Source organism: Pristis pectinata, chromosome 7 (genome assembly GCF_009764475.1).
Source record: "Pristis pectinata isolate sPriPec2 chromosome 7, sPriPec2.1.pri, whole genome shotgun sequence".
NCBI lineage: Eukaryota > Metazoa > Chordata > Chondrichthyes > Rhinopristiformes > Pristidae > Pristis > Pristis pectinata.
Window position 1 is genome coordinate 69046366 of NC_067411.1, and position 26243 is coordinate 69072608.

Consider the following 26243-nt stretch of genomic DNA (forward strand, 5'->3'; position numbering starts at 1 on the left):
AGGGTTAACAGGTCATTGGAGAGTAGTCACTTCTGATGCTTTGGTGTGCTGTATGTACTGGGAGAAGAAACTCTGGGCAAGAACTAGTTGAATTGATAGCTTCAGGTCTGATCAACAATGAACAACACTTACACAATTGATTGGTGTTATGTGCACCAGCAAAGGGTTCGTTACCATGTCTGTGAGATGTACCAGTATTGCCCCATAATCCAATTTCAAAAATTGCTAAGAATAACTTTGTTGAAAAAGTTAAAATTCTTTGTAGTTTTGGACTGATCCGATTGAAGCTTTGTGTCGTGACTAACAATAAGCTATTACTGAGGACCTTGTTTAAAAAAAAAGTTGCAATCAGCATCTGTCAAATTATATTTACGTGTATAAAAGAAATCACCTGTGTATATACTTTAAATGTAAAATTATTCCATGGTTTTATGAACTTAGATCTTTGCCATTTTAAAAAATGATATATGCTGTTGTCTTGGTGACTTTAGAATTGTTTCTTTGAAAGAAAAGATCTACATAGTGTTGATTAAGACCATGTGGTCCTATTTTTACAAATATGCTGCCAGTGTGGATTGTTTCAATTTCTCAAAGTACTGTAAACCTTTCCATATTGATGGTATTCCTGGTATCAATTATTAGAATTTATGGGTCAAAGAAAAGGGGGAGAAGTGCCTGCTCTTTGGAGAGGGGAGGAGGATTTCTCCAGTAGGACACACTTTCCCTATTACTTTGCAGTTTCTTCAAAATGTATATCTATTTTCCTTTTGTAGGTTAATATTAAATCCACTTCCATCACCCATTCAGGTAATGTATTTTAGATTATTGTAATTCACTGAGAAAAAGAAATTCATTTCATCTAGTTTTCCCTCTAGTTTGTTTTTTCTGGTTATCTTTAATCTATGTTCTCTGATTACCATCTCTCCTACCAAGGAGGCAGCTTCTATCAAATCTCCTCAAATTTCTGAACAACTGTATGAAACCTATTTTTAACTTCCTTTGCTTAAAGATCAAGTATTCCAACTTCTCTTATCTTTCTCCAAAATTAAATACCACATCCCTAATTGCACAATGTTAAATCTCTTCTGTATCACTGCCAATATTTTAATGCCCGTCAAAAAACGGTAGTGCCCAGAATTGGATGCAATTCCGTAAACTATGTATAGCCAATGGTTTGTAAAGGTTTACCATCAGACCTTTGCTTTTGTACTCCATGCCTCCGTTTGCAAAGCTGAATGTTGTGTATTTTTAACTGTCCCCTCAATGTATTCAGAGATTTGTTTGTGAATGGTCTAATTTCTTCTCCTGCAAGTCTTTTAGAATTGTTCGTTGTAGATTGTTCTGTCCTTTAGTTTAAGACTGTTTGTCAAAAGTAAATTGTCTCCACGTCTTTTGTCACAAGGTTTACACAGAAGTAAAATTTTGAACAAAAAAGTCAGATGACGTGTTGGATGAAATGTTACCCTATTGCAAATTCTGCTTGTGGTCTCATGTTGACTGCAGAAATTCTGGTGAACAGAAAACTGTGGTCAGATACTCATGGATCATGTTGTTGTATTTCAGTCCTTTCATGTGGGAACAAGTGTTCTGCTCAATAACTTTTTTTTAAAGTTTCTAATGGTGAAGTGAGCTAAACATAATTCCATAATAGATGAATGCTACCAAGTTGCAATGAAAAGAAATTTTGCTTCAGTCTCATTTTGCCTCTTTGGTATTTTTTCCATTTCCTCTTTGTTGAGTGCTCTGTATATGAATTTTTGTATTATTCATTTTAAGTTGATTTTATTTTGTACTATAATTTTGCATTCTTGGATCAATTGCCCCAATACAGGTTGCTTGCAATTTAAAGCCACAAGTTAACTTCAAGTGAGCAGATGAAACTTTAGCTGTGCTCTGAGAAACCATTTTTGTATTGGTTCTGTGATGTGCCTCCACTGCTCACTGCCAGCCACATGGCTCTTGTCAAAACCAGAGTAAACATTGCTGGATTTGCTAAGAAAGGCGGCTGGGAACAGGGTCATCCTTGTGTCTGACCTTAACAAATCTGGCGAATTTACTTCGGAGCTGCTGCTAGTTGTATGAAACAGATGCATCAGGTATAGTCAACATAGGCATGGCACAAAACCACAATAAAAGCTTTCAGAGATTTTTATATTTGGGGTCAATATGAACTTTGTTTGAAAATTAGAAAAATTTTATTTGCACTGGACCACTTTGCACATTAAAATTAGATTAATGTTTATATGGAATGGAAAAATAATTATCTTGGCACTTAACTTTCTGGGGAAAAAAGGAGTTACAACGTAAACATTTTTCTTTAAGCCTTGTGCATTTTATCCCTTCTTTGAATCTGGTCTGAGCTGATCAAACTGCATGAAACAAGTGAGATACATATCCATGGTTGAAATGCATCTTGACCAAGGGGGTCAAACATATGGACCACAGAGCAGTCCTTTCAGAGGTTCAGTGTGCCAAGCAATATCTTAAAAAATTTCTTCCTGCCAATCCAGAATTTCAGCCTTCAGGACTGAGAGGAAGAGGAGCCATCTTATGGCAGGGAGTGGTACAGGGCTGGAGCAGTCTGAAAGTGGATAATAAGGAACTGTGAGTAGGCCAGATTGAACTCCTATGATGTGGGGAAGGGTAAATGGAGCCTTTTTTTTATATATATAGCAGTGACTAGAAGTCTTAACAAGTTGCCATGCTAGATCAAGGTTGGAGGACATCACAGAACAAGGTGAACGGTCACAAATTGAAAACACTGCCATTGAAAGTCATTGCTAATGGTGGCATCAGTGGCTAACATAGGTCTGTTTAAGGTCTGACGATAGTTTACAAAGCTAGGCACGAGAATGAAAAGCAAGAGTTCAATCATTTTAATTATAGATTACTTCCTGTCACATCCTGAACAGATTCATGAGGGATATTAGAAAGGTGAAAGTGTGCCTGCGTACAAAGAGGCATTGGAATGAATTCAAGAAGTGTTTCCCAATGGAAAATGACTAGACACTGCTATTAGTGACACTAACTAATTTTATCCTAACAGACATGTACAAAAGTATAGATATACTTCACATACATTTCAAAGCATTTAAAAAAAAAGGATCTAAAACACTTGCATTCAAAAACTCTCACTACTGCTGCTTTTCATCTTGAACATTTTGCCAACAAATGGAGAGGAAGATTGAAATATTGATGCAAGCAACATGCTAATGTAAATTAGGATCATATGCCTAGCAATTCGCTTACACCAGGGACAGCTTGCAGTGGCCAAATTACCCCAGCAGCTTGCATGCCTTAGGGATGTGGAAGGAAACTGGAGCACCCAGGGAAAATGTGCAAACTCCACACAGATGGCACCCAAGGTCTGGTTTGATCCAGGGTCACTGGAGCTGTGAGGCAGTGATTCTTCTAGCTGCAGTGGTGGGGCTCATTACTCATGAACTAGACTGTTCAAGAATAAGGAGTGCTGACCTTTACAATTCTGCAACAAAATTAGTAGTATCTATGTGCAGAAAAAGTAAACAATGGAGGAGAATTTAACTAGATGCTTCAAAGAATGAGGCCAGAGAAATTAAAAAAACAAAGCATTACGATAGAACCAGAACACTTGGAGATAGTGGACATTGAAGAAAAGAAAGAAGCAGTGAAGGGAAAAAGTTTTCTTTGGAACGTAGAAAATCCAGTATTTTATTTTTCTTCCCTAATTGCCGTCAAAGGTGAGGTTGAGCCACTGCCTCAAGCTGATATTCTTTCATCAGAAAGACTATTAACTCGAATAGGGATTTCTAAGATGCGGAACCAGTGACGCTGAAGAACTGGTGTTTTTTTTCTCCAAGTCAGGATTGTGTGTGACTTGGAGAGGAACCCGCAGGTGGTAGTGCACCCATGCATCTGAAGCCCTCTCCCTTCTAGATGGTAGATGTGGTAATATGGGAAGTGCTGTCAGAGTAAACGACGAATTATGAAAGTGATTTTGTTTTTGGATGGTACATATTGGAGATGCTTAACAGCCAGTAGTGGGAATGAACTCTTCAGATGGTGGATGGGATATTAGTCAAGTGAGCTGATTTGTTCAGGAAGGTGTTGACCTTAATTGTTGTTGGAGCCACACTCAGGCTGGTGGGGAATATCTGATCATATCCGATTTGTGCCCTGTAGATGGTGAAATGTTTTGGTATGTTGTGAGGTGGGTCACTTGCTGCAGGATACCCAGTGTCTGACCTGCTACTGTAGCCATAGTTTCTGGACAGTGGTGACTCAGCACTCTGCAATGATAAAGGGTTAGTTAACTACCTTGTTGTGAAGAAGCCCCCAGGAAATAATAACCACAATATTATAGAATTTTATATAAAAGTTTGAAATGATGTAATTCCATCTAAAAACAGGATTTTCAAAAGAATCTGAAGGTATGGGGGATAGGGTGGCTGTGGCAGACTGAGAAACTACGTTTGAGTATACGACTGTGGGCAGGTACTGTCTGGCATTTAAAGAGAATGATTCACTTGGAATATACACTGCTTTCAAAGCACACAAACCCAACATGAAAAAGTGGTATTAAATCCAAGGAAAATGCTTTAGAAAGTTGCCAGAAAAAGCAGGAAATCTGTGAATCAGGACCACTTTATCAATTTCGTGCTCATGCTTTGCAGAATTCTAAAGGAAGGAAAAATGGAAAATCTGTGTAAACTAGCTAGAAATAGGAAAAAGCATCCTATAAATGCTTTAGGTGTGTTGGGGGAAAAAGACTAGTAAGGGCAAAAGTTGGTCACCTACAGATGGAGATAAGAGAATATATAATGGAGATTTAAAAGAAATTACCAAGAAAGTTTAAAAAAAAGTAAATGTGTCTGTCTTTACAGAAGTTGTGCAACAACCTCTCGGAACTACTGGAGAAGAAAGGATCAACTGCAAATGAGGAAGTAAAAAAAATAGTTTAAATAAAAATACTAAAGCTAGTAAACCTGAAAACTGATTTTAAAAAAGACCCAAGCACCTTATGATCTGCATCCAGAGTTTTGAAAGAAATGGCTGCAGACAAAGTGGACCCTCTTACAAACTTCTCTTGATTTTGGAACCGAGGAGAGCAAATGTGACCCCGCTATTTAAGACAGAAGGCGAGAGAAAACATGGAATTAATTGACCTGACATCAATAAGTTAGGAAATGCAGGAATTTATATCAGAGAATGTGAAATCATGACACTTAGAAAATAATAATGACTGAATAGTGAACATGAATTTATGAAGGGGAACTCTATATTTGAGAAATCCATTGGAGTTCTTTGAAGGTGTATCTGGGAAAGTAGATGAGGAGGAAGCAATGGATGTGGAGTGTTTGGATTTTTGGAATGCTTTCAAAGAGGTCTCACAGGAAGTTGCTGAACAAGGTTAGAGCACGTGGAATTGAAGGAAACATAATAATGTAGATTGAGAGTTTTTAAATGAATAAATAGAAAAATAACAGAGGGAATAAATGGGTCCTTCTCAGGCTGGTAGGCTGTGGAAGGAAGATTTAGCACTCTGCACTGATAAGGGGTAATTAATTATCTTGTAGTAAAGGAGCGCCTAAGAAAGAGTGACCATAATATAACAGAAATGTAATATTAAGTTTGAAAATGATGTAATTCAGTCTGAAAATGGGATTTTCAAACTACTGTGGAGATCGTTGCTTGGGCCCCAGCTATTCTATTTATTTCAACAATGTGGCTGAGGGGAACAAAAGACAGGAAACAGTGGGAGTGAGACTAGTGAAGAGAATGGAAAGTGGTTTTGAGGACATATGGATAAATGATGTGAATAGGGATTTAAAAGAAATGGCATCTGTGTCAGATGAAGTATAGTGTGGAAAAACGTGATAATTCATGAAGCTGGATGTGGAGCGGATGTTTCCTCTTATAGAAGTATCTAGAACTAGGGGGTCACTGTTTAAAAGGAAGGGATTTCCCATTAAAGTTAAATAAGGTGAAGCTTTTTCTCAAAGGTTCATGAGCAGTGGGAACTTTTTTTTCCTCAAAGGGTGGTGGAATTGGTATCCTTAAATACATGTAAGGCAGAGGTTGATGTGTACTTGATAAGCAAGGGGGTGAAAAGTTACTGCAGCGAGATGGGAGTGCAGAGTTCATGTTACTAAATGCTGGGAGAGGAAAGTGGTCCTCTGCTCCTAATTTGTGTTCATGGGTCACACACTTGGGTAGAAAAAAACCAGAAAGGATTTGTATTTTTTAGTATGTGAGAGCTTAGGAAAAGTTGATGTTCAAAGTGATCTGGGTGCCCTTCCACAGAAGTCATTGAAAGCTGATATGCAGGTGCAGCAGGAGTACAGGAAAGCACATGTATGTTGTCCATAATTGCAAGATTATTTGAGTATGAGCATTTAATTTTTTGCAATGACTAATTTGTTTTATTTCCTCATTTGCATTGGGCCCTCTTCTCTGGCACTTCTGGGATTTTTCTTCGTCTTCTGTGAAAGTGGATATAAAATATTGTTTAATACCTCCTTTGTTTCCTTATTCTGTTCCCAATTATTCCCAATTTTGGTCTCCTTCCCCAAAGCAGGATTTACCTACCATGGAAAGAGTGTAATGAAGATTCCCCCCCCCCCAGACTAATTTCTGGGTGGGTAGTATGTTATATGAAGAGAGATCAAGGAGGTTAGACCTCTCTTTGGAGTTTAGAAGAATGAGAAATGACCTAATTGGGCTCAACAAGGAAAAGAGGAGAATTTTTATTTCTGGCTGAGGAACTTATTACCGTAAAGGTAGCATCTGACTACATCGAGTTTTTTTAAATAAAACTCATTTGTCATTAGATTTATAATTGCTCAGTGACTTGTTCTACAGAGCTGTTGTTTAAAATTATGAATGAAATATTTAATAAATTGAGAGTTTCCAATAATGACAGACCAACCATTCTAACCAACACTCAGGTATACTGAACTCTAAGTATTCTTTACCTTGAAATTAAGCACCAAACAGGATTAATGAAAACCAAAAACCAGACAGCAACATACACAAGTTTGTAGCATTAGGGGATCAGAGTTGCAGAGTAAGGATCAGCCACTCAGGTAAGTTAATTGGCCACTGTAAGTTGCCCCTAGTGTGTTGGTGAGTGGTAGAATCTATAAGGAACTGATGGGAATGTGAAGAGAATGCTATATGATTAATGTAGGACTAGTGTAAGTGGGTGCTTGATGGTTGTTGAAGCTGGCCTAAGAGGCTATTTCCATGCTGTGTGACTCTGAACTCCAGGTCTGAAATAAGGAGAAATTTCTTCTGGCAGAGAGTGGTGAATAGTTGGAATTCTCAACCCGAGAGGACTGCAGAGGCTCACTCATTGATTGCATTCAAAATGGAAATAGATTTTTGGATATTAAGGGAATCGAGGGAAAATGGAGATGAAGTACAAGATCAGCAACAATTTTGTTCCATGATAGACCAGGCTTGAGGGGCCAAAGAACCTTTTCCTGCTCCTATTCATTATGTTATTATGAAGGTCATTAACAAAGTAGCTGAAGATGGTTAGGCATAATATACTGCCCTGGGAGATACCTGTGGTGATATTTTGGGATCAGGATGATTGACCACCAACAACCACAACCATCTTCCTTTTATGCACAGTAGGAACAGAATCATTGGCGTACTGAGGAGTCCTGAAATAAAAAAAAACAGAAAACGGTCTTTCCAGGTGAAGCAGCAATCCCCTTGCATTTCTTCCAATGGAGTATATGGCATTTGCTGCCACCTCATAGCTCCAGCAACCTGGGTTCAATCCTGACCTCAGGATTTTTGCATATTCTCCCTGTGACTGCACAAGTTTCCTCTCGGTGCTTTGGTTTCCTCCCACATCCCAAAAGACATGGGTTGGTAGGTTAATTATCCATTGTTAAACTGCCCCAAGAGTGTAGGTGTGCGGATGAATCTGGGGGAAGTTGGTGAGAATGTGAGGAGAATAAAAATGGGATTAATGTAGGATTGGCATAAATGGGTGCTTGATAGTCAGCATGGACTTCATGGGCCTGTTTCTGTGCTATATCTCTCTATGAATGTTGCCTCCTCTACATCAGAGAAACCAAATGAAAAATGGGTGGTTAGTCCTTGGGAGTAACCCTAAGGTTCTAGTTGCCTGCCTCTCTGATTCACCATCCCAGTCCCACTCTGACTTTTCTCTTGTGTCTCCTGCATTGTTACAATGAGTCCCAATACAAGCTCAGTGAACAACAACTTATCTGGGCATGTAGCAGCCTACAGGACCTGATACTGAATTCTCCAACTTGCTCGTTCTTTCTGTTTGTGTGAGGAATGGCTATCCTTGCTTGCCATTTTTTTTCACTTTTTTTCTCTGTGTCATCTGGTATGCTGGGCACAATGTTACACCATCTATAAAATATGAGCAATACATTATACAGACAAAGAAACTATTCTGACCTTAGCCACCTCATTATTTCACCCTTTCATAGAAATTCCCTGTGCTCCACCATCACCCTTCCCCATCTTCTCCACTGCCTAGACTAACTTGCTTCTCTCTCATTTCTATTGAAGGGTTCCAGACCTGAAACATTGACCTTCTCTTACCACACATACTGCCTGACCTGAATTTTTCCAGCATTTTCTGTTTTTCTTTAGGTTTATAGTATCTATAGCAATTTTTAATTTTTACAACTATTAGTGTCTACCCCTTGACCAGGGTTTCTTGATGCCACACATGGTTAAATATCAAGGGCAGTCAGTCTCTCCCTAGCTCTGGAATTCGGTTCTTTGATCCATGTTTGGACTAAGACTGTGAAGTCTAGACCTCTGCAGTCCTGGAGAAACCCTAACTGGAAGTCATTGAGTGGGTGATTGGTGAGTAAGTGCCACTTGATAGCAGTGTTGTTACTACCATTACTTTGGTAATTGAAAATAGACTGATTAGGAAGTAATTAGCCAGATTGCAGTTTTCCTGCTTTTTTGAACAGGACATCCCTGGACAATTTTCTACAAGGTTGGGTAGATCCCAGTGCTGCGTTGGAACAGCTCAGCTAGATGCATGGCTAGTTCTGGAATGCAGGTCTTCAGTACTACATCTGAAATGTTGCATGTTCATGCAGCCTTTGCTGTATTCAGTGCTCGCATACATCTCTTAATGTCATGTGGAGTGAATCAAATTGGCTGAAGCCTGTCTCTTGTGATGATGGCAACAATTCACCCACTTAGTGCTTCTAGTTATATGGAATATCATAAAGTTAAAAAAGGAGATCAGATGAAGGTGAGGGTCAGTGTTCCAAAAATACGTCAAAATTGAGTGGTATGCCTGCGAGTTCATAAACCATACAAAAATAATTGGAGAATTAGAACCAGTGAGGGTATTATCCAGTGGAGATGTGATTTTGAATTTGTACAGGACTAGAAATTAATATTTCTGGAGAAATTCCTTCAGGAGGCATAAAGAGTGAAGTTGAAGGTGGTTCTTACTGATGCAAATACGTAGACTGAATAAATTGTCAATGAAATTCTGATTCTTTAAAATACTTGAATTCTGGTCATAATCCAGTTGGAATGCTGTTTAATGACAGAATGCTGCAAATACAGTGCATTGAGAAGCACCTGAAAGCAAAAACTAGATTAATGCTTCATGCCCGTCAGCTATTTTCAATGTTCTGGTATGTATTTCCTGCATTTCCTACTACTTTAGGTTTTTAATATCGTATTTTACTACCATCACAACTGGTGTTTATTTCTACTTATGAGAGTAAATTATCAGAGAGTTTTAAATAGGCGTTTTTAATGCCTCAGATAAGTAATCTATTCATGTGATCTTAAAATTATTCCTTGAATTTATTTGCTTATGTTAAAAATGCACCATACCTAGACTATTCATGAACTGCTTATTTTTGGTGGAGGATGTGATTATAATGAATGTTAATTCGAAGAAGGAAATTGCACATGACTGTGCATACAAAAGAGATACTTTAGGCAATTGGTAGAGTGAAGTAATAAAATCAGTAGGTTCACTGGTCCATGACTTAGAGCTCTTCTGATAATCTTTGATGTTGCCAGTTTGTCTTGTTCATTTTCTGGCTTGACGTAACTACTGTTTATTTACCAAGTAAATGAAATTTAAATTGGTAAATTGGTTTATTATTGTCACATGTATTGAGGTACAATGAAAAACTTAGTTTTGCATGCTATCCATACAGATCATTTCATCACATCAGTGCACTGAGGTAGTACAAAGGAAAAGCAATAACAGAATGCGGAATAAAGTGTTACAGTTGCAGAGAAAGTGCAGTGCAGGTAGACAATAAGGTGTAAGGCCACGACTAGGTAGTTAGTGAGATCAGAAGTCCATCTTATTGTACGAGAGGTCCATTCAAGAGTCTTATAACATCGGGATAGAAGCTGTCCTTGAGCCTGGTGGTACATGCTTTCGGGCTTTTGTATCTTCTGCCCAATGGGAAGGGGAGAAGAGAGAATGTCCAGGGTGGGAGGGGTCCTTGATTATGCTGGTTGCTTTCCAAGGCAGTGAGAAGTGTAAATGGAGTCCATGGAGGGGAGGCTGGTTTCTGTGATGTGCTGAGCTGTGTCCACAACTCTCTGCAGTTTCTTGCAGTCTTGGGCAGATCTGTTGCCATACCAAGTCATGATGCATCTGGATCGGATGCTTTCTATGGTGCATGTATAAAAATTGTTGAGGATCCATGGGCACAAGCTGAGGAAGATGTGATTCATTGATGGTGATTTGAATGTGCCAAGATGTTATTTGTACTGTACTGCTGGTGGATGTTAAGTTCTCTCGGAGCATCCAGTTTGAACTGGAGGTTGTGGCTTGGAGCTGAGAAACGGGGAGTAGGAGTACCGTGCCTAATGGATGAGAGCGCTACCCTTAATGAGGGTTGCTGGTCCACCAGTGTCATATTGCATGAAAGCTGAGGTAACATTGAAATAGTGAGCTGGAAAAGTGCATAGAAGGAAGAGGAAACGGTGAGCCATGATATCTTCATTTGAAGATGAGAGAATTAGATTTATCTAAGCTGTTTGAACAATGCTGCCCTGCAATACTGGTCACAATACAAGTCTGCAAAAGACCATTTAATTATAGTTCAGTCTTCTGACCTGAGAGTTGGGAAATGGAACACACAAGAAGCACAGCTTTCAATAAAACAATAGCTTGCATTTATAGAAAACCTTTAATGTAGTAAAATCTCTAAAGATGTTTCACAATAGTGCTATCAGACAAACTTGGGCACTAAGCCATGGAAAAGGTGGGGGAGGGGTGGGAAGCGAGATTCAGGGAGAGAATTCAAGACCTTAGGGCATTGGCAGCTTGAAGGCATGGCTGCCAGTGGTGGGCTGATGGAAAGTGGAGACTCGGTGGGGGAGGGGGATGCCAGGATTGTTCCAGTGCAATGATTACATATTCATTTGGTATTCTACCATGAACTATAATGTGGTATGATAGTTTACAAATGTATACATTGTAACTTGATAGCTGAAAAATAATTCATTTATTCCTCTGATGGCTTTAGTCCCATTTCTGTCATACGTTTAAGAAACAACATCCTGGATATTTTTTATGTGAGGATTTTGCTTAAATTTTACCAAAGTATCTGCTGGAAATCTGATGAAAAGTTATTGCACTGTAAAAGTAAATGTTTCTCTTTCTGCAGATTTACCTGACCTGCTTAGACTTTTCAAGTAACTTCTATTTATGTTGCTGTTGATTTGTGTAGGTGAGGACAAATAATTGGACATTTTTGTAAGGAAATATGAAAAAGTATATTTAAAGGAGACCATTCTGCCCATCAAATCTATGCTAGCTCTCAGAGCAATCCCATCAATTGCATTCTCCCACGTTTCCACATAACCTATTCTCTCACACATGCCCATCAACTCCCCTATGATTCTCGTACCGCTTACCTATAGCAGGGGCAAAATACAATGGACAAATTAATCAACAACCAGCATGTCCTTGGGATGTGGGAGGAAACTGGAGCATGTGGGTGAAACCCACTAAGTCACAGGGAGAATGTGCAAGCTCCAGACTAGCAGCACTGGAGGTCAGCATTGAACATGGGTCCTGGGCTCTGGAGGCACTTGCACCACATGCAGTGCCACTGTGCCTGCAGAGATGCATTTAAAAAAAACTATTGACTGGACAATAATGACCACATTGCACATTCAATGGAAAGAACATGATCCCTAAATAGGGACAATGAATATATGTGCATATGAACATTATATAAAAATCAGTGTGGTTTCTTTGGGTAATGGAATTGTCCAAACTGATTTTATTTGAGATAATTTTTCTTTTAAACTCTAATGTTAAAATTGAAAATTGAAGAAGCAATATAGAACTGGAATGTAGGACTATGTACAACAGATCCCTAACCAATTAGGGACAGTTAAATATAATCTTTTACCAGAAATTTATGGTTTTTTTCGATGCACATGCACATAGACATGACCTCTGCCTCATCAAAAACTTAAGTTAGGGAAGACTTTCCTTCGACAACATTTGAAGAAAGGGGGAAGTAATCATTTAATTTATGAACTGTAGTATATTCCTTCTCTGTTTTTAGCCCTAACAGCATTTTTTGTGCATCTCATCCCTTTACTGTCTGTCAGTAGTAATATTGAAGTTATTAAATGTTAATCTTTCTATCAGTATTCGCATTCTCTTCAAGGATCTGACTGATCTTCTGATCACCCATTCAATATATTTGTTTCCTTCGATTCATCCCATTAAAAGCCTTCAACTATAGAATGGTTTTTTTAGATCTTCCTGTTTAAGTAGTAACTGGGAAGTGGACACTATTATGATAACTTATCTCCTGCAGTCCACCCAACAAAGGTGCTCCTGCTGCTGGCTGGGGACCTCCAGAATTCAAAGCCAGCAACGATGAATGAATGGTGACATATTCCAAGTCTGCTTGGAATATGATATTGAAAGGAACCTGAAGAAGGTGCTTTGTAACAGCCTTGCTGAGTTACTAAAGTGCATTTGTAGAAGATACACAACCCAAGCACAGTACATTAGTGATGAAGGGAGAGACCTTTAGCCTATTGAGTTAATACATTTGGTCTATGCTTGCTTATGCTACCTTTTGATTTATCTCATGGATTGAACATTATAGCTTATAAAGGTATGATACTTAAGTGTTGGAGAATAAGTGTCCCTCCTTCTACTCATTATCTTCATTAGACTTGTGTCAGTTTTTGTCACTTCAACAGGATATTGTTGGCAGAAAATGTGCTTATTTTTACCAGTTTACTAATGAGACCCCTGACATCTCTGTGGGAAAAGTAAAACTTTCATCTGTGTGAAAAGGTGTAATTAAACATTTGCCATCAAATCAGACCACAAATTTGCAGTGTGTAGAACTCCCATTAACCTTAAGTTCTGAGTGAACAGTTAATCATTTCAATAATTACTACAGTGATAGAGCTATGGAATGCATTACTGGATTGTAATAAAGCTTTTGATGACATCATAAACCACATAAGCAGGGTCTAAGTAGTTTAAATGTCAGAATCCTGGGATTATATTACAGCCTTCAACTTCATTCAGAGCATCTGGTATTTGGTTTTAATAATCTGTGTGAAGTACTTGATAAAACTCAACCATGCCACTTGAGATGGTGATTAAGGTAGATGTTAATAGTTGCGAGTACTGCTTTTGTAATGTCCAATGGAGAGTTTAACAGTTTTTATCCTCGGGGAGTAATTGAGTTGTCTCTTGTAGAATAATAGAGTAACTGTTTGAATGTAACATATCTATCAATTTTTGAGAATGCAATGAAAATTTAGCTTCTACTTACCTTAAATCTTAAATGCATTGTAGCAGATCTGGCATTCCTGTTCAGAGAAACATAGAGCAAACAGAACAGCACAGGAAGCCATTTAGCCCCTCAGTCTGCACCTGATCTAGAAAAGCAATCCACTCCTATCTCTTTCATCACATTCATGCTTGTTTTTCTATAAGTATTTATCCAATACCGTACTGAAGGTTGTTGATGAAGCTGATTACCTCACCTCCAATTCTTTTGCCGATTTTCTTCAATCAGACATTGTAAAGAATTTATTGTTACTTGCTCTTTTGAAATCCCTTATAATTTTAAACAAATTGCAAATCTCCATTTTCTCTCTTCAGTAAAACAGAACAAACCCAACTTCCCCAGTCCATATAATTATAATTCCACATTCTCAGGATCTCATCAGTACTTTTCCCCCAAAACTTCACTTCCTTCCTAAACTGTGGGGTGAGATGCTCCATCTGGGGCAAAACCACCGTTTAGCACAATGTCCTTTCACCCTCACTGCTATTTATAATGACCAGCGTTACATCTGCTTAATTAACTGCAGTGTTGACCTGTCAAACCACTTGCAAAGATATGTGCAGAATCAGGTTTATTATTGCTGACTTGTATGTTGTGAAATTTGTTGTTCTGTGGTAGCAGTCAGTGCAGAACATCCACTCTGTTCTTTTATTGCACCTTTTTATCATGTGCATTTTCTCATTGTTTCTGCAAACTCTTCCACCTCGAATGTGTTGTATGAATTTCTCAGCTCTCTGCAGTTTGTATTCCACCTCCCAGCTTTGTCAGTGACGTTGGATATAACAGAGGCTGTGGGAGCAACTGTAATATTAAAGACCTGTGGTGTGGAGCTAGCTAGACTCCTAGTCAGGCTTTTCCAGTACAGTTACAAAGATGGCATCTACCCAATAATCTGGAAAATTGCCCAGCTATGAACCCATTCATAAAAAGTAGAACAAATCCAAACCAGCCAATCACCGCCTGATCAGTCTCCCTTCGATCATCATCAAACTGATGGTACTGTAGGTGTTTTGGCAGTCATATCAAGCAGAACTTAGTCACCAATACCCAGTTTCAATATCCAGTCTCGACCTCATCATAGCCAAACATGGACCAAAGAGCTGAATTCTAGCAATGAGGGAGAGTGACTTCCCTTGACATCAAGACAGCGTTTTGACAGAATGTGGCAGCAAAGCACCCTGTTTAAAACCAAAGTTAATGGGGAGGCACTCCAGTGGTTGGAGTCTTGCCTTGCACAAAGGAAGATGGTTGTGGTTGTCAGAGGTCAATTATCCCCATTGCAGAACATTACTGGATTAGTTCTTTAAGGCAGTGTCCTAGGTCCAATCATCTTCAGTTACTCCATCAGTGATGTTCCTTTCATCATAAAGTTGGAAAAGGGAATGTTCACTGATATTTTGACAGTATTCAACTCCATTGGTATCTCCTTGGCAAATGAAGCAGTCCATGCCGACATGCAGCAGGACCTAGGCAACATTCAGGGATGGGCTGATAACTGGCAAGTAATGATCATGCCACAAAAGTATCAGTCAATAACTACCTACAACAAGAGAGCTTGACCACCTACTCTTAACATTCAATGGCATTAGAATCCTACCATCAATATTCTGGGGCTAAAGGAGCAAGTTAGAGTATCCAACAGCTGTTGACTTGCATTCTGACACCTGCAGGTCTTTCCACAATCTGCAAGGCACAAGTCAGGAGCACAGACCAGTGCAACACCAGCAACTCTCGAAATTCAGTGTCATCCAGGACAAAGTGGTCTGCTTGATTGGAACTCCATTTCAATGCACCATTAGGATGATTGTTTATAGTGCTTAACATCTACAGAATACACTTCAGTTATTCCCCAGGCTGCTCTGACAGCCCTTCCGACCCTTGACCTCTATCCTCTAAGATTACAACAGAATCTAGATAAACTGGGAAAGTGGGCAAAGGAATGACAGATTTGGGTATGTAAGAAGTTAGTCATTTTGGGAAGTTAAACCAAGGTAGGACTTGCATGGTAACTGTCAGGGCCCTGCTGAGTGTTGCAGAACAGAGGCCTGAGGGGTACAAGTACATAATTCCCTGAAAATAGTCATAGTTGGTCGTGAAGTCCTAAAGCATGCTTGCCTTTGATCGGGATATTAAGTACGAGAATTGGGATGTCATGTTAGCTGTAAAGGACGTTGGTGAGATCACACCTGGAATATTGTGCGCATTTCTGGTTGCCGTACTATAGGAAGGATGTGATTAAGCTAGCAGGGGTGCAGAAAGGATTCATCAGGATATTGCTGGAATTGGAAGGTTTGAGTTATGAGAGGGGATTAGATAGGCAGGGACTGTTTTCCTTGGAGTGAAGGAGGCTGAGGAGTGACCTCAGAGGTTTATAAAATCATGAGGGGCACAGATAAGGTGGATGGTCACTTGTCTTTTTCCCAGGGTAGGGGAGTTTAAAACTAATGGATGTAGGTTTACGGTGAGAAGGGAAAGATTTAAAGGGGACCTGAGGGGCAAGTTCTCCCACACACAGGGTGGTGGGTATATGGAACGATCTGCCAGAAAAAGTGATGGAGGTGGATACAGTTACAAAGCCAAAAAGGCATTTGGACAGGTTCATGGATAGGAACCTGTCCATGGGATATGGGCCAAATGTGAGCAAATGGGACTAGCTCAGGAAGGCAACTTGGTTGGCATGGGTGAATTGGCCAAAGGGCCTGTTTCCATGCTATATGACTCTGTGGCTCTATTTTATAGAAGATTTCTGTTAGCAAGTAGGTTTAAGATTAGTTTGCCTTTTGAATAGCATATAGAGCAAAACCTTGAAATTTGATTTCTAAATTCTGGCTTCATTCTCAATTTTTTTTCAATTAAATAGGAATATTATTCTGTGATTTTTTTTTCCCTGATGGCCATGGCAAGCAATCGTGCATGTTAAAGTTGCATGTTGAGATTTGATAGCCTGTTGATTATATTTGAGTTGACTGGATTGCTTCAGTCCCTCCATGTCCAGGTGGCTCATTGACTGCCCTTTGACATATCTGCAATTCATTGAGTCTGTGATGCACCGCTTGTCCAACAAATAGGAACATCTGTGTCCCAGGTGAATGCAATTCAAAACGGTGCAGGAGTTATCTTTTGCATTGAACATCTGAAAGCAAGATTGTCAGATCTTCAACCCGATTTTCATTGGACACTGATGTTGCAGACCAGATTTTGCACATAGGTGGTTGGGGTGGGAGTGTTTCAGTTTCCAGACTATCTGAAGTTGGAGAATGTGTTATTTAAAATGACTGAGCCTTGATTGTTCATATGGTGGAAGTGCAGAGTTACCCATGACCTTCTCATTCCTTTGAAGTACAATGGAATACCTTCTCTCTCTGAAGACTATAATATTCAAAGACACTTGCAGCGTGGATTTTAGAGCACTGCCTACACTAAAGTGGAGTTCAAACCTGTAAGTTGACATACTCAGGACTCAGCACAGGTCTTCAGTGTATAGGGTACCAGGTACTGGTCTGTCTACAGAGGTTAAGAGCATCACGTCATCAGGGTGATCCAAGCAACTACTTTGTTTCCTCTCGCCATCGTCTTTTTGTCAGAAATTTTGAGGTGTTAGTAGGTCTAGAATTTGATCTAGAATGAGTCCAAGGTACCGTAGATATTTTTCATGCATTATTTTTATTCAACCAAATGGCACGTGTAGCACTTTATTTGCCTGAGAGTTGTTAAGATGGAATGAAGAAAAGGCCAGTTTAGTCCTATTGAATTTCAGAGGTAGTCCTCTGGAGTGTGCACATTGTTTACAGGGAATGTAATTGCCTTTAATCAACCACTGCTTTTGAAGGGGAATTATTCCAGCATTTCGCATCTGTTTACCATCTTTATGATGACCAGCAAAATAATCCTTCATAATACGTGCCAGCTACAGCATCCTGGCTATAGAATTTCCTAGTAAAAATTGTATGTTACTATAAATACAGTTCATTGAAAAAGTAATGACAATGCATATTATATATACTTCCATGTGAATGTCACTGTGTATCAATGATGCATATAATCGCAAATTGTTTGTGTCTTTGTGGACGTAAGTTAATGTCATGTAGGGTTGGAGGATGTTTCAGCACATTAAAACTCCTGGGGCCTAAATGTTAAATTATTGCAGTTGATCTGCTGGTGTCCAGTGTCATGGGAGAAGGGTCTTTCCTGCCTAGCCATCACTTTTAATATGGAATCTGGTATTTGGCAGAACTGATGAGGTTTATTTCAGTGATGCATTCCTCCTGTCTGTTTGCAGTGAAGGAAAGAGGGACATAATCTCAACAGGTGTGTCTTGTGCGTCTGGCAGCACCAAGTTATTAGTTTTTGAAAGCGCTCTGAAAATTTAATTTTGGGTAATTGTGACTGGTTTATTGGCAGCTCTCTGTGCCATGTATTTGCTTGTCTGGTCTCCTGCTCGCGCTCTGCCTCTAATTATTATTGGAAATATTTACCTTCTCTAACTACTTACAAATTTATAAAAATTAAAGCCTATTTTCCTTGAAGCTTTTGGAACTATTTTTAGGGACCAACTAAACCTAGGATGGAGGAAGCTCATCTTAATAAATTTTCTGAACTTTAAAGAATCATTATACTTACAGGTGTACAATATGCACAGTCTGTTTACAAAGTTCAAAATGGGTCTGGTTTTTATTTTCTCCCACTCCTCCTTACATGTCCGCTCACATCTACACAAATGCTATCAAAAATTATGTAGTAATACAAATGATATGATGAATTTTCTTCAGTGTCTTGCAATATTGGTTAACTAAATATTACTTGGTGCAGCATACTATTAATAGTTTTTATATAGCAGTGTACTGCAAGAAGTTGGCCAAGGGTGCTTCATAAGCATTATCTAACAAACTTGACATCAAACTGCAAAGGGGTAGGTAGAGATGACCAAAAGCTTTCAAAGGTATGTTTAGGGGAATGCAAAGGTTACTGAAGACTTGGCCATCATTGATGCCATCATTAAATGTGAGGATGATCAAGAAGTCAGAATTGGAGGGGAACTGGTGTTGGTGGACATAAGGGCTGGAGGAAACCATGTAGATGGGGAATGGCAAAACCATGGTGGAATTTTGGAAAACAAGGTGAATTAAACTGCTAAACTGGAAGTCAGTGTTGGTCAAAAATTATTTAAGAAAATGGCAGCATAGTTTTGGATAACTTTCTTTATAGATGGTAGAATGGGGAAGGCTCACTAGGAATGTGTTTGTATAATCGAGATTGAGGTAACAAGGCAAGGACACACATTTTAAGCAGTAGTAGGGTGAGGCAGTGGCCAAGTTGGGAAATGTTGTGCATTTGGGAATAGGCTGCCTTAATGGTGTTTAGTGGTTAGTAGCTCATCATGGGTGTAGTGGGTAGCGCAACACTATTACAGCGCCAGTGACCCGGATTCAATTCTAGCTGCTGTCTGTAAGGAGTTTGTACATTCTCCCCATGTCTGCGTGGGTTTCCTCTGGGTGCTCTGGTTTCGTCCCACATTCCAAAGACATACAGGTTAGGAGTTGTGGGTATGCTATGTTGGTGCGTGGCGACACTTGCGGGCTGCCCCCAGAACACTCTTTGCAAAAGATGCATTTCACTGTGTGTTTCGATGTACATGTGACTAATAAAGATATCTTGTCTTATGGGTCATATATTACACCAAAGGTTCAAACTTTTCACTTCATTTTCAGGCAGTTACTAAGAAGGAAAATGAAGTTCAAAAGCAAACTACTGTTAATGTGAAAACCTGAGAGAGGACACAAGATATGAGGAGTACTCATCTGGTCAGACAGCATTTGTGGAGAGAGACAGAGTTAAGATGGGAGAAGAATGAAGTAGAGAATGGAGTTTGTGATGGGGCCACGGAGAATGCATTTGGTTTTCCCTATCTTTTTTAGTTTAAGGAAATTTCTGCTCATCCAGTGTTGGATGTCAGACAAGCAGTGTAACAGTTTAGAGACCCTGGAAGCTGGTGATGAAGTGATTATCACTGCAAAAACTGATGCCAAATTTTTGGATAATGTTGCCAAAGGGTACTTTGTAGAGAAAAATAAGAAAAATCAAGCTTAATTCATTGGAGCAAACAGAAGGAATGTAAATGTGTGGGAAGAGAGGCCATTTGGTGATTCTCTGGCTGTGACCAGACTGAAAAGGATGGAGGTAGTCTCGTTCACCTGGGCAATGAGAGAGAGATGATGGAAAAGGATGGTGTCAAGAATGGCAGTCAAACTGAGGAGGAGGAGGAGTTGGAGCAGTTGATTAACTTCTGTTGCAATCACATTGAGTTAAAAGCATCAGCAAGCAGGAAGATGCAAATTTAGCCCCTCGTGCCTGCACCGCCAATCAGCAAGGTCACAGTTGATCTTTTACCTCAAGGCTTCTTACTTGTACAAACCTCATGCATGTTGATTCCCTCAATATCTTAAAATATATCAATCTCTGTCTTGAATATACTCAGCTACTGAACCTCCACAGCCCTCCTGGGTAGTAGTGCCAATGAGTTAAGAAATTTCTCCTCATCCCGGTTCTTAATGACTGACCCTTTATTTTTGAGACTGCGACATCTGGCTCTAAACACTCCAGTCAGCGGAGATGTCGTCCCTGCATCTGTTGAGCTCCATGAGAATTTTGTATGTTTCAATAAGATCACCTCTTGTACTAAACTCCAAAGAGCACTGACCCAGTCTGTTTAATTTCTCCTTGTGTATGTGGCAACCCCACCATTCCAGGAATCAATGTGGGGAACCCTTTTTGCACTCCCTCAATTGCAAGAATATCCTTCATCAAGTAGGGAGACCAGATCTGCGTATAACATTCCAGGTGTGGTCTCAGCAGGGCCCTATATAATTGCAGTAGGATATCTTAACTTGTATCGTCTTGCAATAAATTTGCCTTCTAATTACTTGCTGTGTCAGCAAATCAGCTTTCACAAGGAAAGGTCCCTCTGAACAGTACCTCACAATTTTCCAGGAGAGGAGAGCATGAATTCAGAATGTGACAGCCTGTTGAAGGACTTTGGAGACAAAAGTGAGGTTGGAGATGAGGCAGTAGTTTGCAAGGTTTTTTTTGTATGTGCAGGTTTGATAGAGAGGGGAACAGTATAAGAGATACAATTGTTAATAATATCAGCTATTGTGGTGGTGGATGGGGGGTGCCCATGAGCAAAAGCTGGCTGTTTGGTTATTTAGTTGGAATAGGGTCAAGCTGCAGGAAGCAAGTCTCATGGGCAAGTGAGGGGAGGGAATATGATAGGAGGATAACCAGAGAAAAATGCAGATTCAGGGCGAGGGCAGATCAAAATGTACTAGGAAAGATGGGAACAGCAGAGATATTTGAATGGATGGTTTCAATGTGGAGGAGAAAATGAGAGGAGATTAAGAAGTGGAGGTTGGAACGGAAAAATGAAGCTGGGGGCTATCTTTGCATTTCAGGACAATCTTGGAATAAGTAGAGAACAGTTTTGGCATAACAGAGCAGAACTGAATAATTTTTTTATGTGATCCTGTCAGCAGTGCTGGTGAACAGCAAAACCACTTATCCACTGTATCCATTTAAATCTTCCTCTCCTTTTTGGGCTGTTGGCATAATAAATCTAGACATGTACCGTTGAAAACCAGAACAGTAGAACTGAAAGAGTTCATACCCTGTCATAAATGTGATTAAACAATGCTCTCCTCCCGCTTCTTGAAAGCAATGATGCCTTCTGGCCCAGAGCTCTGTACACTCCCATGCTTCACTCATTTGTTCATTTGGTAGTTTACTAGATGTGTTACTCCCTCATGATCCTAATGTTAATGGCTTCACTCAATGTTTGAAGGACAAGTTTTGAAGATAAATAAAATGTATGTATCCCCAACACCTTTGCTTAACTGAAGTGAGAATAGTGTTTAACTTCTGAGACTTGATGCTTTCCTTATTAAGAGCACAATTAGTTTAAAATTCAAGAATTATAAGATCATTATTACTGAACTAACAATTTATATATTGTCATGGTATTGAGCTAGGATTTCAGGATAATATTTATCTAGTCCTCTGGTTTTCTATTGAAGCTTAAACCAAGGATGCCAATATTGAAATGAACAGATTCAGGCAGCTCAAGAATTTTGCTGATTTTCATTGGTGCTTGTCTCTTTGAGTTGATTTTTTTTTAAAAAATTGAGCAATAACAGGTGTTCATTGTTTAAAATGATGCAAAGATGGGAAAGTATAATACATTTTATAAATTGCCATATCTGGAAATTCTTCTGAGCTGTTGTATATATTTTAGCATGAGTATATGCGTGACTCAATTTGTAGCCTTCTGGTCTGAGTCAAGCTTCTGATGGCAGACATAGCGATTGATTAACTCCATAATTTCTTCCTGCGATTGTTAGTCTGTTCCTACCTTCCACATAGGGACCTGTAATTTTATATTTATTGTTTCCATGAAATTCTGTTGGTGGTTAAGACACCTCCTTCAAACCATTTTTCAAACTGACTGAAAACTTCATGCACAACTTTGCTCCATTTTCTTAGCATTGCTGCAATATTATAATGCCTTTGGTTTTGATCATCATCGTGGGAAGAGTACAAGTGCTTTTAACCATGGAATGTAATAGTGTGAAAGAAATGGAGTAGAAAATGACTCAATTGTCCAGAGCAAGCAACTATAATGACAATACACAATTTAATTGTAGTTTGAGATCTTGACATTTCCTTTGGATAATGTCACTGTTGAAGTGTGACCAAAAGTTTTGATGCTAAGAAATTTTTTTTACAGAAATGAATATTTTTACTTTGATTACACCATTATTTACAAAGCAACAAGCAGTTATTTTGCTGTCCAAATGACTAAAGATACTTGCTCTGCAATTTAGAAGAAATACATATTTTAATTATGTAGCCCAAGATGATTTGTAGCAGGAACCTCAAACTTTAGCCCAAGGCAATGTACACGATATGATTTATTGTGTGTTTTTTTTTCCTCCTTCATCATGGAGATTGCACAGGAAGTGTTGGGGAGAGGATTGGGTTGGTGGATGGGTCAAGGCAGAGAGCCTTGAGGGTTTGACTAGAAAAGGGTGGGGTAGGTTGGTCAGGAAGACTATTGATTCCCAAAGGTTAAGAAGGTTAGGGATGAGGAGTGATGAAGAGACCATTGAGAGCTGAATTGGAGCGACTTTGAAGAGAGGAATGAACCATGTGTCAAAGAGATGCTCAAGACCTGAGGGCATGGGGTTAGAGTCAGTTGTGGGGGTGGGTGTTAGAGGGGGAATTTCATATTAGAATGCCTGACAAACATTTCTGCCTTTCGTCTAAAGCTCCAAAGAAAAATGGCCCTCCAAGGTGTAACTTAATTTAGCCTGTGGGCTAGAGTTCCAGGTTCCCGCTGTAAATCATCTCGGGCTTTTTATCATATAAAGTGTATGGTTTATGCTAAAAGGCAAAGTGGGTGAAACAATTCCCTCTTTGGTCACTTGAGCATAATTGCCCTTCAGGCAATTGATAAGGAAGTGGTAGACAAATAGGGAGACCTGAGCATTAGTTGCATATGTGACTCTCACTAAAATCTGAATTTCCATAGCAACAAAAATTAGAACAAGAGGAAGCAAAGTTACGGTCTGTCCAGAATAATCTGGTAATTCCACAAACAGATCCACTTGTGGTTGATTTACAAATAGAAAATTAATTATAGTTTCAAAAAGGTAGCTGCTAGATTGAGTCTGCAATAGGTAGTGAGCCAACATGAAGGATAAATCTACTTGAACTGGTCCTTACCAATCTATCTGCAACAACATTGGTAGAAGTAACAACCACATAGTCCTGTCTTTTCCACTGAGGATACCCTCCATATTGTTGCATAGCACTACAATCATGCTAAATGAGATGGGCTCAGAAACAATGTGGTAGTTCAGAACTGGGCATTCATGAGGCACTAGGGAACACTGGAAGCAGCAGAAAATATACCTCATGGGCTGCCATATTTCCTTGCTGAAACCATTACTGTTGAGCCAGGCAATCAATCCTGGAGTGCAGAAGGGAATGCCGGGAACAGAACCGGGATTATCAATAAAATGAAGTGTCAACCTGGTGAAGTTCCAATGTAGGACTACATACATGTTTAAGAGCAGGAATAACATGGAGCCAAACAATCTCTCGAGCAACAGATCAAATCAATGATCTACAGTTCTGCCACATCAGTCATCTGTGATGATGAGCAATTAACATGCTCATGAGAGGAAGCATCAAGAGATCTCTATCCTGAACAATGGCAGGGTCCAGCATGCAGTGCAGAACTAACTGCCCCCCCCATCCAAGCTGTTCCTATACAGTTTCCAAACTGACATCTATCTGGCAATGTTAAAAAAAAATGGCCAGGTGTACCCAGTTTGCAAAAAGTAGGACATACCTAATCCATTTAATTACCATCCAATGAGCAAAGTGATGGAAGTGCTTTTGACAATACTATCAAGTAGCACTTACCCTTCAGTAGTCTATTCATGGATGGCCAGTCTGAGTTTTGCCAGCAGCACCACTTGGCTCCCCAGACTTGGTCTGAACATGGACCAAAGAGCTGAATTCTGGAGGTGAAGTGAAAGTGACTGTCCTTGCCATCAAGAAAATGTTTGACTAAATGTGGCATTAAGGAGCCTTGGTAAAACTGAAGTCGATGCGAAAACAGTGCAATGATTGGAAACATAACCTGCACAAAGAGATGTTTGTGGTTGTCAGAGGTCAATCATACCAGCTGCAGGATAGCATGCAGAAGTTCCACAGCTGTCTTTAACTGCTTCAACTGTCCTTCCGTTGTAAAGTTAGAGGTGTGGATATTCAGTGATGATTGTGCAATGTTCAGTTCCATTTGTAACAATTCAGCAAAAGCAGCCTATACTTGGTATGTAACATGACTGAAATGACATTTGGGCATGAGCTGAAAAGTGGCAAGTGACATTTGAATCACAAACATGCCAAAAACTATGCTCAACAAGAGAAAGTCTAATGACCTACCCTTGTCATTCAATGGCGTTACCATCACCAAATCCTCCCTCTCTCCATCGATATTCTGGGGGGTCACCATTGACCAGAAACTTAACTGGATCAGTCACACAAATACTGCAGCTATAACAGCAAGTCAGAAATAAAAACAATGCTCTGCAGGTCAAGCAGCATCAATGGAAAAAGAAAACAAGCTTCTCTTCAACTTGATACGTTAATTCTGTTTCTTTCCATAGATGCTGTCTGACCTGCTGAGTATTTCCAGCATAAGCTGTTTTTATTTCAGATCTGTATTTTTTTTCTTGTTTTCTGGAGGTTGGGTACCCAGCTGGGTGTGACTTGGCTCCTGATATCCCTAAGCCTTTCCATCATCAACAAGACGGACATATCAGGAGTGTGAAGGAAGACTCTTCACTTTCCTGGATGAGAAGCTTGTCATCATTCAGGACAAAAGCAGTCAATTTGACCAGCTTCCCATCCCATACCCTAAACACCAGTGCTGCACAGTGATTGTACTGAATACCATCTTCAAAATGCACTTCTATTATTCCATCAGGCTATTCTGACAAATCCTTCCAGAGCCATCGACTTTACCACCAGGAAAGACAAAAGGCTTCAGAAACCGAGGAGCACCACTACTTGCAGGTTCCCCTCCAACTTGTATGCCATCCTGACCTTTAACTATTCTGCCAATCCTTTCTCATTGCTGAGTTGAAATCCCTTTACTCCCTCCAACAGCACCATGAAAGGACCTTCACCAGAAAGGCCCACAGTGTTTCAAGATGGGCATTCACCACTATATGGATAGGTAGTAAAGGCTTGCTTTCTTGGCAATACCTGGATCCCAAAATATACATAAATTATCAAGAGTAATTGGTTTAGTTAATTAGACCATAGTTAAACTGTATCTCTATTCCAATTACCTGCCATTAATCAGTGTGCTTTTTTTAAACTTCATTTAACAAAAGCAATTGTAACACAAAAGCAATTGTAACACAAAATGACCTTTGTCTCTACTAATGGTTGTAGACAACTCTACTGTCACCTTTTCATGATGTGCATCTGTGCACAAAGCCCAGTCTCATTCTGTTCTGTTTGAAGTATTGCTGCTCTTAACCTTTTCTTCCAACATGTCTCTACTGGTCTGCATGTTCTCCATAAACATTATTTGTGGAATTCTTGTCAGAAACTTCCCAGAAATCTACAAGTATATGATTTTAAAAAAATGCTTCCATCAACATTATTTAATAACCTGGAGGAAGCTGAAAAGATTTCTTTGGCAGGATCTACCCTATTTAGTGGGGGAAAACTACACTAAATACAGTATGATGTGATTTTTGAATTGGCTACTTAAAGCCAATTTAGAAGGAGTCTTTTTTTGCTTCACTATCTTTTGTCTATAACTGCTGTTTTTTTTAAAGTAACTGTTACTTTGAC

General features: G+C 39.4%; 1 protein-coding gene across 3 annotated transcripts in view; it reads left to right on the forward strand.

The window, feature by feature from the left end:
- ror2 (receptor tyrosine kinase-like orphan receptor 2) overlaps nt 1-26243 on the forward strand; it is a 203258-nt gene that overhangs the window by 101809 nt on the left and 75206 nt on the right. The window lies entirely within an intron of this gene.